The sequence below is a fragment of the Triturus cristatus genome, chromosome 1_2 (assembly GCF_964204655.1).
Source record: "Triturus cristatus chromosome 1_2, aTriCri1.1, whole genome shotgun sequence".
Lineage (NCBI taxonomy): Eukaryota > Metazoa > Chordata > Amphibia > Caudata > Salamandridae > Triturus > Triturus cristatus.
In genome coordinates, this window is record NC_140580.1 from 995,371,698 (window position 1) to 995,385,947 (window position 14,250).

The 14,250-nt window shown below is 46.1% G+C and overlaps 1 protein-coding gene across 1 annotated transcript in view; it reads right to left on the minus strand.

Moving 5' to 3' along the window:
• DPP7 (dipeptidyl peptidase 7) overlaps positions 1 to 14,250 on the minus strand; it is a 1,979,246-nt gene that overhangs the window by 351,100 nt on the left and 1,613,896 nt on the right. The window lies entirely within an intron of this gene.

The following is a 14,250-nucleotide window of genomic DNA, read 5'->3' on the forward strand; positions in this document are numbered from 1 at the left end:
CACCATGAAGAGTGTATTACCAATGTGCCAACTGGGCTGTAGCCCCTAGGCAAGGTTTAGTCAGCAACCCCGTAAGCCAGAGGGGGCTGCCATGAAAACAAAGGATTATGACCTGGCCTCATTGGTGCCGAGAAGGAAGGCCACCATGGCTCCTTGCCTGCGAGAGGGATCAGAGGAACTTCCCATAACTTTCGCTGTGATGTCGATCAAAGAGATCGGGCGATAACATTGAGGAGAGTCCCTATTCCCTTTTTTGAATATAGGGACAATTATCGCTGTGGACCACGAACTGGGACAACCAAACGTTACCGCAGCATTGATCACTCTTGTCAGTATGGGCGCCCACAACTCAATACTACTTAGAAAGAGATCCGGGGGAATGCCATCCGGTCCTGGCCTTTTATTAGGGGATAGACCCTGTATTCCCCCAATGATCTCCTCCAACGTAAACATAATTGCAGATACCTCCCCTGCCTCCAACTCAGAGGGAATTGTGCTTTCCGCTACATAATTATAAAGGCCTTTGAAATGAGCTACCCAATCTTCCGGCAAGATATTGGTGCCGAGTGCGGGAACACTGGCATCCTGGAAACATGGATTATTAATTGTTTTCCAGAAAGCGGATGTGTCCCTCCTTAAGGCAGCCTTCCTTAGGTCTTCCCAGGCCTGTGTTTGAATGGCTCTTTTCCTGCATTTAACGGCCTGATTGTATATCAGCCTTAACTCTTTTACTTTCAACTTGTCCCTTGGTACGATTTTTAAACAACTTGTTAAGCTTTTGAGGGCTGAGGTGCAGGATTTGTCAAACCATCTTGGATTTTCCATAACTGGACCATGGTGGGTGGAGCACGACAACTTGTCCACTAAATGGGCAACTGCCTCAAAGTATTTAACTACTTCTGGTCCCACAACCACAGGGTCCAGGCACCTCTCTAGTTCTCCCTTGCCTTCTCTTATGAGGTTTTTATAAAATGTACATCCATCCACTTTGGCCCATTTTAATCTTCTCCCCTGGTCTGTTATTTTCTCTGTGCTACCACCCCTTAACTGCCTCTTAGATTTTTTGGTGACCACACCTTCAACCACCAATGTTAGAGGGTTGTGGTCACTAAAAGCTCTTAGGTCAATATCAGCCCCACTTATCTGGTCTTTTAAAAATTTAGAGACTACTATAAAGTCAATAAAAGAGGAGCACCCCCTCCCCTTAAAAGTGGAATTAATCTCTCTCTCCCTCTCTTTGGTTATCAAATCCACAGTATGCTTAAGGGTGTGTTTGCTTAACACCCTTCCCAACTCATTGCCCTCAATTGAGTGCTCAAAGTGTGGTCCGTTCCTAATCGGGCACAAAGACCAATTTCCTTGGGCCGGTCTCAGGTCAGGGCAAAGATGACAATTAAAATCACCCCCTAGCTGACTGCGAGCGTGCACGCAGGTGTGTGGAGAAAACCGTCTCACTGTGCATGGTTAGAGGTGGCTCCCTCATGCCCTGCTGAAAATCAAGTATGTATTAATGCCTCAAATACTAATCACTTCCTTTTCATGGCACTTCATACAATAAGTGTAGATGTTCTTAAAAACAGACACCAGCCAACGCGTTTCGTTCTAAAAGACAAGAACTTCTTCAGGGCTCTACTATGACGATGTGGGATACCTGCGAATATCAATCTGGTTCCACACGATCAATAGATCAGTATTGTCATACGATTCAGTATAGAATTCAATGATGTGTATTCAAATGAATAATAAGGATGTCTTTCAGAGGTCTAAAACATTTTGGGAATTCAGTTGAAAAATATGAATGAGACCGTCGATATGAAATACGAATATGTCCTTGAAGTCATGACGCCAAGTGGCATAGATCTTAGCGTTGTATGAACATTCCAAAGCGCTTTTCCAAATACGAAAAGCGGAAAAAGGAGTAACGAGGTCAGACAGCGTGCTGTCTGACCTCGTTACTCCTTTTTCCGCTTTTCGTATTTGGAAAAGCGCTTTGGAATGTTCATACAACGCTAAGATCTATGCCACTTGGCGTCATGACTTCAAGGACATATTCGTATTTCATATCGACGGTCTCATTCATATTTTTCAACTGAATTCCCAAAATGTTTTAGACCTCTGAAAGACATCCTTATTATTCATTTGAATACACATCATTGAATTCTATACTGAATCGTATGACAATACTGATCTATTGATCGTGTGGAACCAGATTGATATTCGCAGGTATCCCACATCGTCATAGTAGAGCCCTGAAGAAGTTCTTGTCTTTTAGAACGAAACGCGTTGGCTGGTGTCTGTTTTTAAGAATATATACAAGAATTAAAGAAACGTAAAAGGACTTTCTATTATGTTTGGACTTCTTACTGGTGCACCTTCCTCTTTCGTTAAAAAAGTCTTTACATCTGTGAATCAGTGAAGTCCTTCTGCGGCGGACTTTTGGAAGAATTGTGCACAGGACTTGTATTTTTTTGTATACACCAAGACTGAGGTGCAGAACCAGTGGTCAGCCGTGGTGGTACTTTGTGTTAAATAAGTGTAGATATTCGACTATGTAACGCTACCCAGCTTACAAACCACCTAATGATTCAAGGCCGAGTTGGCCTTATTGAGAATTTGAGCCTGTGATTTGCAGATCAGAGAAAGTGTCTGAGGTGAACTTTCACTCACTGAGCCATATTGCTGGCAATCGGTTCAACATAATCTCCATCACGCTCTTGTATATTGTGCCGAACATGTGCAAAAGAAGAAGAATTGGGCTGCATATTTGAATGTGACACGTTTAAATAGTTATGTTTTCCTTGCTCATCCACCATCAACAGAATGTGCCACCAGAGTCCATGCTTTTCAAGGGCATTGTGAGCTGCGGAAAGAATGCGCAATGCCTATTTACACATACTCACTAAAAAACTCTAGAGCAGCAGTAATGTACGAGAACATTGTCTAGAATGTTGGCATGCGTATACAGCTTACAAGTCAACGTGTTATGTTCACATTTTGTTATCTTTCCCTGGCCGCACGCATTTAGAGCGTGCTTTTCAACACCATTTATGTCATCCTGTCGGCAGGCATTTTTGGGTCAAGTCTAGGCAGAGCATGCGCTGTCTTCGAGACATGATGTATTCTCTCTGTGGGTTTTGAATGTGCCCAGAGATTTTCATTGGTTGTTTCGTCTGCCTTTCGAAATTCCTTTTATTTTGTTGGTGAATAGTTTACATTTGTCCCGCCTTTTCTGCCCACCCTGGAGACTGCCCCTGCTTCATTATCTGCTATATGTTTAGTTTGGGGTACACAACTTTTTCTCTACGCTCTCTCCTTGCCGCTCGCTTGTTTATATTTGAAGCTTATGAGACAGCTAAAGCCGTTTCCCAGTGATTTTTTTTACACGTTCCACTGCTGAGAGTCACCCGGTCTGAGCTTGCATCACATTTGTCACCTCATGCACCAGTCCCTCTGTCCCATTGGTCCAGACCACTGCTGCTCCTCACACCAGCACGGCAACATCTAATAATGATACCCCTGGTCACATAAATTCATCCAGTTCTTATCGGTTCAGGGCAGTGGTGGGAAGCTGGCTCTGTATATACTATACCAAAGTACGGTATAGTGTGCACAGAGTTCAGTGGATCCCCAGAGGCCTACAGAGGCTAAAGAAGATAATACTACAAGCTCTATTTGTGGTAGTGTGGTACAGCAATTAGGCTTATCAGAGTGCTGTGTTAAGCACTTATTGTACACACTCAGGAAAGAAGTGACTGCACACACTCAAAGACTGAATCCAGACCAATTGTTTTGTATCAAAAATTATCATTTTGTGATTTTATTTCAGAACCAAAAAGAACTCAGTTGCAGGTAAATAACAGTTGTCAAAGTGGTAATACTTTTCAAAATGCAGTAGGAATAGTTTTGCAATGCAATAGAGATGCTTTACCATTTTAGAAATACTTTTGTATTGTCAATCAGACCAGAAGGACTTTGCATTAAAAGTAGAGAGACTTTAGAATGCAATAGGATGAAAATGCAATGCAATTCTATGGGAGAAACACAGTTATATGAATTAAAAGATAAGTACACAACATACTCTTCCAGTCTTAGAGGGTTTGGACCAACACTGGGCCCGGTTCAGTTTAAGGTCTGTATTGCACCACCAGTGGCACTGGGGCAGCTGTGTGCAGAGGTCACTGAGCCCAATGTTAGTCAGTGGAGACTGGGGGCACCGAAGAGGTGCCGGATGCAGTATCTAAGCCGTGACGGTCGATATTGGCAATGATATTTACCCTCGCGGACAACGATGAAGCTGGGTAGGATTCTTTAGACCCCCAACACCTTTACCGTGGCGGTCGTAGATTGCAAGTTACTATAGATGGAATGGAGGCACCGCCAGTCCAGCAGTCGCAGTCGTGGGGATGAGATGCATAGAGGATGGAGGAGTACCACTGTCGAACGGTCAGGAGAGGCAGCGGTTGTGCAGGAGGAGGCCAACAGGGCCACTTGCAGAAGGGTACGGGCTATCGGGAACAAAGCTGTGACCAGCTTGGGCCTCTGGGCCAAGAGGATCTCTCTAGGTCGTGGAAGCCGTTCAGTTACGGTGCTATCTTCTGGCAGGGTAGAGTCGCGTCAACACAAGTGCCGGTCCTCTACCAGTGCGGTCTTGAGGTTCTTTTCCAGCAGTGAGTCGCGTCAACACGAGGTCCTCAACTGCTGCAGTGCCTGTAGCAGCGGATGCCGGGGACTAGTGCCTCCAGTCCAAAGAGAGGTTCTTGGCACTTGGGTGTAGAACAAAAGGTCTCCAGGGTTTCTTGGAGGCCTTGAGGGTTTTCTTGAAGAACAGCAGGTCCAGTTGTTGAACTGGTTACAGGTGGCAGGCTTCTTGCAGAGTTCTGTCTATAACGGTTCAGTTCCTGGTCCGACAGTGGTCCTCTCTGTCTTCTTCTTTGGTCAGACTAATCTGAGGATCAAGGCTCAGTGGTGCCCCTAAATACTGAATTTAGGAGTGTTACAGGTACTGGCAGATGGTAGCCAATGAGCTAATGCCTTTAGGGTGACTACACCCTAAGAATGTCCTGTCCCTTTGGGCAGGGTGCATCCCCCTAACCTGATTAGGTTGAATTCTACCATTCAAGATGGAGGATTTCCTAAGGAGGGTGTTACCTCAGTCCGGGGCACCTTAGGGGTGGTCATAGCAGAGAGGGGACACACCTCCCCTGACTACTAATTTTGCCGCTGACCTTGCTGCCAAAAGTGGGGCTTGGTCAAGGAGGCGGGAATCTCCACTAGCTGGAGGCGCCCTGGTTAGCATATCAAAGGGCAGGAAGTCTTTGAGTCTCACGGCCCTGAATGCTGTTCCTGCTTGGGGGAAGGTGTGAAGCACCTCCACCATAAGCGGCCTTCGTCCCTGACCTACGAGAGCACAAGGGCTCCCACCTGAGGGGGTCAGAAACATGACTGTGTGGCAGGCTGGTGCTGACCAGTCAACTGGGCATGAGGGAGTAGGTTGGTTTTCAGGGGGCATTTCTAAGATGCCCTCTGAATGCATTTTGTAATAAATCCAACACTGACATCAGTGTGGGTTTATTATGCTGAGGAGTTTGCTACCAAACTCCTTAGCATTCAGTAAAGCCATCATGGAGCTGTGGAGCTTGTAATGACAACCTCTCAGACCATGTACTCAATATCGCTCCACTGCACTTACAATGGCTATGAATGGCACAGACACTGTAGGGGCACTTTGGTCAGGCAGCTGTGCCCTCACCTGTGGTATAGTGCACTCTGCCATAGGGCTGTGAGGAAGCCTGCTAGAGGGGTGCCTTACCTGTGCCACAGGCAGTGGTTGTGGGCATGGCACACATGAACGTGTGCCATGTCGACTCTTAAGTCTTGTCTGCACCAAAACACACAGTCTGCAATGGCAGTGTTTATGTGTTTGGTGAGGGGGTCTCTGAGGGTGGCACAAAGCATGCTGCAGCCCTTCGAGACCCACCCTGGTCACAAGGCCCTTGGTACCACTGCTACCTTTTACAAGGGACTTACATGTGAGTTACAGGTGTGCCAATTGTGGAAACAAAGGTACAGTTTTGGGAAAGAACAAAGGCACTGGGAACCTAATTGGCAGGAACCCAAAGCACACTCAGTCAAAGGGCATCAGAGATCAGGCAAGACGTCAGGGGTAACCATGAAGAAGGGCCCCAATGGAACATTTCTCTGTGGTTCGACCGTTCTGATGCGTGCACACAGCCATCCCGAATGGGTGTATTTCTGAACACCCTTCCCAACACAGATTGTGATGGTGTGTGAGGGCTGGCAGGCTTGCAGAAATTCAGCCCCTGTGAGAGTGCCAAAGCTTATATCTATTGGGTGGTGAGTGCGTAAGAGAATCTTGTAAATGGCACAATCACGCACAGAGCAGACGGAAAGGGACAAAGAAATACAAATGACCTCTCAAAGTGATCACTACATTGAACCAATCAAACGATGTGTAAGAAAGTGTACATGTTCCCTAGCGTATGTTTTGGGGCCTCAAAGGCGAGCTACCCCTGGCTCAGACAGAGGGCAGCAGCCTGGTGTCCTGTGGACTAGTTGCTACGGAGCACTGCTGCTCTTGACAGCAGTGTCACCACTTCCATCCCACAGGCTCTGGCGCACACACATCCTCATACATAATGAATGCCTGCTTTGGGCAGATGCTGCGGGGCCAGGACTAGAGCATCTGCTATGTTTATTAAGGAGAGGAGCAGCAGTATGGTGACGCAGGAATTTCACTTTTTCCGCTTAGCACTTGGATTTGTTACAGGGAGGACACAAGGGTGTTAATCTGTTGCATGCCTCCAAAGCGTCTTGCGAGTCCATTTGCTGCTCAAGTCATTCAGCAGACACCTTGAACTGATCGAGTCGCCAGGGTGCCCGACTCCCTCATTACTTATATGTTCTGCTTGGGTTTTCGGATCAAATAGAACCCGCTCATCAGAGCCTCACTAACCCAGCCAGAACGTTACCCCCTCCCTAGAACCTATTTACAATCCTGCAACCACATATATCTATCACCTAAGGACAGGGGATTCCTACTATGCATACCAAGACCTCTTATAATCGGCGGCCTCGCGATCCCATACGGATCCAGACCACTCTGCCCATACGACAGTATCACAAGTGGCGGCCTCGCGGTCCCATACGAACCCAGACCTCTCTACCCAGACGGCAGTCTCAGCACAGTCGGCGGCCTCGCGATCCCATACGGATCCAGACCTCTCTGCCCATACGACAGTATCACAAGTGGCGGCCTCGCGGTCCCATACGAACCCAGACCTCTCTACCCAGACGGCAGTCTCAGCACAATCGGCGGCCTCGCGATCCCCTACGAATCCAGACCTCTCTGCCCATACGACAGTATCACAAGTGGCGGCCTCGCGGTCCCATACGAACCCAGACCTCTCTGCCCATACGACAGTATCACAAGTGGCGGCCTCGCGGTCCCATACGAACCCAGACCTCTCTACCCAGACGGCAGTCTCAGCACAATCGGCGGCCTCGCGATCCCCTACGAATCCAGACCTCTCTGCCCATACGACAGTATCACAAGTGGCGGCCTCGCGGTCCCATACGAACCCAGACCTCTCTACCCAGACGGCAGTCTCAGCACAGTCGGCGGCCTCGCGATCCCATACGGATCCAGACCTCTCTACCTAGACAGCAGTCTCATACGACAGTTCATCCTATGATCACCATAACATACAAAAAGGGAATCAGTCTCACTATTCATCAGATCACACAAGGATTGCCAGTTCGAGCATAGCCTGTTCTCAGGTTCGAGGGGCTCCTCTTTCCCTTATTCAGTTACCACTTACCTGATCAGGGTTAACATCTGTTCATGTAGCCGCAGCTGACTAGAAGAATAGACTACCCTCTTATACAAGAACACGCAGCACATGTTGGTTCACTACAAACTGGATACTTTATTACTCATTACGTACACAATCACATAACATTACGATATAACACATAACCTGCAAAGAAAAGTGAAAGATTAAGTTGTACACTCTAATAAGAAAGGGTCGACATCACCTTAGTAGTATGTAGCCTGCACTCAGTGGTCATCTAGGTTCCCTTCTCGTCTGTGCCTCGGCTCGCCTGGAATCACCCTTCTCCGAGTCACTGGGACCTCTTCCTTATCGGCTACTCTCTCCTCTCTGGCTATTCTGCTAGGAAAGCATCTGTCTCTCGGTTCTTCTTCACCTTCAAGATGGCGTCTGTCTTCCCTGGAATAAGTAGTAGCTTTACTGCTAACGGCTAGATGCCGCCTACGGACTGAACATGTAACTGCCTCAGACTTTCACTAATATAGAGGTGCGTTTCCTCATGGAAAATTCCGGCCCGTAACCTGCCGCCCACCAAATTCTTGTACCTCCCCGTACCAAGGACACGTTCCCAGCCGGCCGGCCTGATGTAGTGTCTTCGGCATGAAGAAAAATACAATCCTTCGATAAGGGCCGGCCTGAACCGGTTCTCTCCAAGCGAATAACACCTCATAACTAAAACATTACGTTTGACCTAGAAGCATCCCAAGCTGCTGGAGCAGAAAGAAAGATGGAGTCTCTCCCGTTTGAGGCCTACCAGGCCTGAATTCAGCACAGCTCCGTGAAATACCCTCACTATAGGACAGGTTATCCCTAATACTAACGAATCTATCCCCTAGGCTATGTGTGCAAGCCCTGATCTATGGGGAAGAGCACAGAATCATGTCGAAGTGCCTAGTAAATAGGCTCCATTCACTACTCTAACCCTTAGACTTGAATGATAAGAGACTGAAGTCACATTACATTATTGTTCCTCACAAGAAGGCCGGGAAAATCGAGCAGAACATTTCACCCTTGACTTCAGTCTATTATACATACATTAAACAGAACTAATATCTGTGGAAGAATAATATGAAACAAGACTAACTGATCTATGTCTAGTACCAGGTGTGCAGAATTGAAGTAGCGAAGGAATACACTGAATAAAGCAACAGATAGAAATCAAAATGCCGATAGCAATCAGAATACCTCCTAATATTTGACGTAACAAATGCAAATCAGGTAACCAATTAAAGAGCCAGTCAAACCAGCCCTGGTCAATGTGTTTTCTAACTTCTTCTGTCAAGTCATGTAATTTATCAATATGAGCCTGAATGGATTTTGTATGATCCGACAAGTTAAAACAACAAAGGCCCTCAAAATCAGAACAATCGTGTCCATGTTTAAGCAAAAGATAATCAATGGCCGCTCGATTTTGCAAGATAGCCCTTCGTTCACCCTGGGCGTCTAATAGCATGTCAGACAGGACTGTAGAAGTTTGATTGATGGATTTTACCATCCAGCAGGCCATTTTCCCAATAGATTTGGCATTATAAACTGCCAAAGCAGGAACACCAACAATTGAAACAGCCAGGCTAAGGTATTCAGACTTGGAATATAAATGCAAAGATGAGTCACAATCCTCCTGTAACCTCACTGTATCTCGAATCACACGAGAGTTGGCATTCGGATGTGATGAGAACATGAGCAAGCTCAGTCTAGTAATGGCACAAGGGCCTCCAGAAATATTTGCGGGTATATATGGCCAGGAAGTATTACCACATGAGAAAAGCCATCCGGCAGGTAGTAACATCGTGCGATAGTGACTGGGGGTGACTACCATACTCTTGCAAGTCATGTTATTCTGAACAGAAGTACATGTTTTCGGTGTCCTTTGAAGGCACAAAGTCCGTTCATGAGCGGTGAATGAAGTGGCACCTTTCAATCTTAAACGCATACATTCAGAAATCGCACTAGGATCACAAGTAAGGAAAAAACATAAATCGCCCTGTGTGATATTATAGGTAAGTATTTGGGACTGGATGAGGGGTATCGGGTCTGACAGTACAGTACACAAGGGGCAATACTCATGGGCAGCGAAATCGCCAAGAAGAACATTGGGGCGAGCATTTGAGATATTAAAAATATGAGTCAAAGTCTCCAATGAAGCAGGGACAGCAACTAAACAAGTTGCCAAAATATCCGTCACCGATCTCATCGGTGTCAAGCAGAAATGAGGGGTTTTAGTCACTTGCTTGGCCAGTGTAATCCAAAAGTTCGGCGACGAATCCCACGCAGCGAAGGAACGCGACACTCGGGTTCTCAACTCAGCCCGGGTTGATGGGATCCCTCCTCTCTCGTCGTACCAGCCCAAAAGGAGTCCAACGCCGACACATCCTGCAGCAACAGTCCAAAGAATGATCTGAAAGAGAATCAAATACAGGCATTATTCATTCTCGTAAGTAACATTTGTCAGCCGGGACTGCTTCCCAGCTATCTTTCCCTGGTCTCATAACTAAAATGGTGTTATCTTGACCGGTTGCAATCACTTCTGCTTGTTCAGGGGGATTCTTAGGCGACTGCACCCAAACTCTGGCCCCAGGATTATCTGTGGAGCCAAAACCTTTCTGGCCTCGTACAGTTAGCAACGTTGGGGCAGTGCCTTTTGTCATCTCACCACTGAAGACAGGCATTATTAGCAATTGAGCCACTCGGTCAGTTTTATGTATCAGTAAGTCAACCTCACTGCTATTCAGCAGGAGCACCTTAATCTCTCCCTGATAATCACTATCAATGATTCCTCCAAGCACCTGAATGCCTTTTACAGCCAGCCCCGATCTAGGGGCGATTAATCCGAAATTTCCAGTTGGTATATGAACACCAACACCGGTTTCAATGATGACTCGATCTTTAGCTTTTATAATGGTGTCATCCATGGCATGCAAGTCTAAACCTGCCGACCCTGGGGTCGCTCTACATGGAGCCAAAGCTCCGGGAGTAATCTCCCAGTACATCACAGTTTCTCTGATCTCATTGGGCTTAGCATCAACATTCGGAGGAAACAAACGCATAAGTGGGGATTCAGCATTTAGAAAAGGACGGTTATTCAAAATCAATAGCGCTTGAGGCAAAAAATCTCGCCAATTCTTATACTTGTCATCTGTTAATTTGCGCAATTGGTCTTTCAGCAGGCCATTCAACCTCTCCACAAGACCCGAGGCCTGTGGATAATATGGTATATGAAACACCCATTCAATATTGTTTTCCACACAGAATTCCTGTACCAATCTTCCACGAAAATGGGATGCATTATCAGATTGAATTTGGAATGGCACACCATAATACATCATAATCAATTCCAATGTTTTAATAGTATTCAATTGGGTAGCTTGCTTACAGGGAAGGGCCACCAACAGGCCACTGTATGTATCAACAATGGTGCAAACATATTGACAATTCCTACTCATAGGAAGTGGACCAATGTAATCAATCTGCCAAATTTGAGCGGGCAATTTCCCGCGATGTAAATGACCTTTAACAATTTGGGGCACTTTGCGCTGCCTGATATGCTGACAAATGGGACAATGTAGAATAACATTTTTAATTAAATCTAGGGGAATATAAATTCCTCGATCAGCAGCCCACCTGCTAGTGGCTTTCTCTCCAAAGTGTCCTGCTTTCTGGTGGGCCCATTTCGCCAATCCCGCAATATCAGAATCTTGCGTGTCCACCACTGCCTCAGCAATTTTAGATTTCTCATCTGCAATATTATGAAAGAATTTGTCAAGAGAGTCTATCGGGGTATGAGCATCCACATGGAAGATTGTAACAGTACTCTGTGGGAGCATTTCCCAAATCTCCTGCCATAATTCTTTTCCCCACAGTTCTTTTGAATGGATTTTCCAACTATGGGAATGCCAAGTCGGTAACCAAACTGCCAGTCCATTGGCAGTAGACCAAGAATCGGTAAAAATATGACATGTGCCAGGTAACTCTTGTTTCAGAACTTGATAAACAGCATAGAGTTCAGCAAATTGACTGCTCTTACCCTCACCAGTTGTACTCAGCAATTTTTGTGTGATCGGATTATAGGACACTGCCTTCCAATGCCGTTTTGTCCCTATGAACCTTGCTGAACCATCCGTAAACCAGACATGGTTTCTGTCCTCTGCGGACAAATCATCAAAAGGTTTACCCCACTTAACAGGAGACTCCTGTACTAAAGGTACGGAACATTCACTCTCAGTCTCAGTTGATGGCGCCCGTGCCACCTGCTCATGCAAAGATGCAACTCCTTTTTGTCCCACACGTGCCCTGTCTTGTATATACCATTTCCATTTAATCACACTCGCCTCTTGAGCGTGTCCAATTCGGTGAGTTTTCGGCGAACTCATAACCCACTGCATGACAGGAATCTCAGGTCGTAAAACTATATCATGTCCCAAAGTCAATTGCTCGGTATCCACCAGAGCCCAATAACATGCAAGTAACTGTTTCTCAAAAGGTGTATAACGCTCACCAGCATCAGGTAACTTTTTGGTCCAGAAACCTAACGGTACTCTACTCCTGCCTTGTTTCTGCCACAAACTCCAATTCGCATAAAGGCCTTGTACAGACACATTCAAATCCACCTCACCATCACATACAGGCCATAAATCCAGAGCATGCTGAATTGCTTCTTTTGCCAAACTGAACGCATCTTGCTGTGGTTTCCCCCATTCAAATGCATTCTTTTTACGAGTGACCTGGTACAAAGGGGCCAATATTTGACTTAAATGAGGAATATGCTGGCGCCAAAAGCCAAATAATCCAATGAAGCTTTGGGCTTCTTTCCTATTCCTCGGAACTGCAAAATCAAGAATTTTCTGTTTAACCTGAGGGATCACTTCTCGGTGCCCTTCATGCCAATTAATACCCAAAAATTTCACAGCCTGGGACGGACCTTGTAATTTATCCGGGTTGATTTCCCAACCTTTCTCACGCAAGCACTCAATGACTCTATCCAATTGGGTCTGAACTTCCTCTTGTGATTCGCTTTGGATCAAAATATCATCAATATAGTGACATATCTGAATTTGCGGATGAACCGGTACCTCAGCCAGATGCTCTGCCACCAGCCGGTGACATATCGTACGACTATGCACATAGCCCTGGGGAAGACTTCTAAACGTCATCTGACGCCCGTTCCACGTAAAACTGAATTGTTCCTGACACTCAGGGGCAATCGGAATCGAAAAGAAAGCATTAGCAATATCAATGGACGCATACCATGTACCTGGATGTTTTTGTATTCTTTCAATTAGGGTAATAACATCCGGTACTGCAACAGTCAAAGAGGGTGTGTGTCTATTCAATTCTCGATAATCAACAGTCATGCGCCAAGAATTATCACTCTTACGTACAGGCCAAACAGGATTATTCCAAGCAGAAGTAACTGGGGTTATAACTCCTGCATCCACCAACTCCTGAATAGTGGTACTAATCTCTTCATGACCACCTGGAATACGATACTGCTTCTGACGAACCACTTTTGTCGCCTGGGGAACTTTTATGGGGGGCATTCTTAAACGACCAACCCGTACAGGCCTGGACGATATATAATGTTTAGTTCCAAATTGGTAACATCCATCATCTAAGTGCAAAGTCATTCCTTTCAAAATATCAATTCCAATTATGAATTCTAAGAGTGGCACCACTAATACAGAGTATTCTTTTCTAGGAATTCTACCTATTCTCATTTCAAGTAAAGTTTGAACTGCGGGAGTTTCCTTTCCACCTAATCCGGTAATTGTAAAAGGCTGACCTTTAAACTTCTTTGATTTTCCATGAATAAGAGTGGCCTCCGCTCCTGTATCTACCAATGCTCGGGCCCTTTGGATATTACGATGTCTCCAATAAATATCAATATCTACATAGGGTCTATTATCTCTGTGAGCCCATCTGTGTACTGGAGCTTGACCTATTTCCTAGTCCTTTTTACTGTGTTCTGTGTACCAGGATAAATCAGGATAAAGACTCTCACGTTTCCCAGGTATCGATACCTCCTGTTCATATCCATCTCCATTACGAAATGGATTACTGTTCCCTGCATTGTACTGCGGGTTTCGATCGGCCAATATGTGTCGATCCTCTCTCCTTCTCAACTCAGGGGATTGATCCCTATCATCTCTACGTCTGCTGTTAACATAATCATCTCTCCCCCTCTCTCTTTCCCCCTCTCCCTCCCTGTCTCTCTCACGACGGGGGGACAAATCACGCACATAACGTCGATCATCACGACGATCAGAGCGCCCGCGGCGGTCGTCATCACCGCTACCGTCAGAAAAACCACGATCACACTCAGTCGTCCGAAGACGCCGGGCACCCTCCTTTCGATCCAAGCCACGTTTGCGAAACATTTCCCACAAACGAGAAGTAGTCTCAC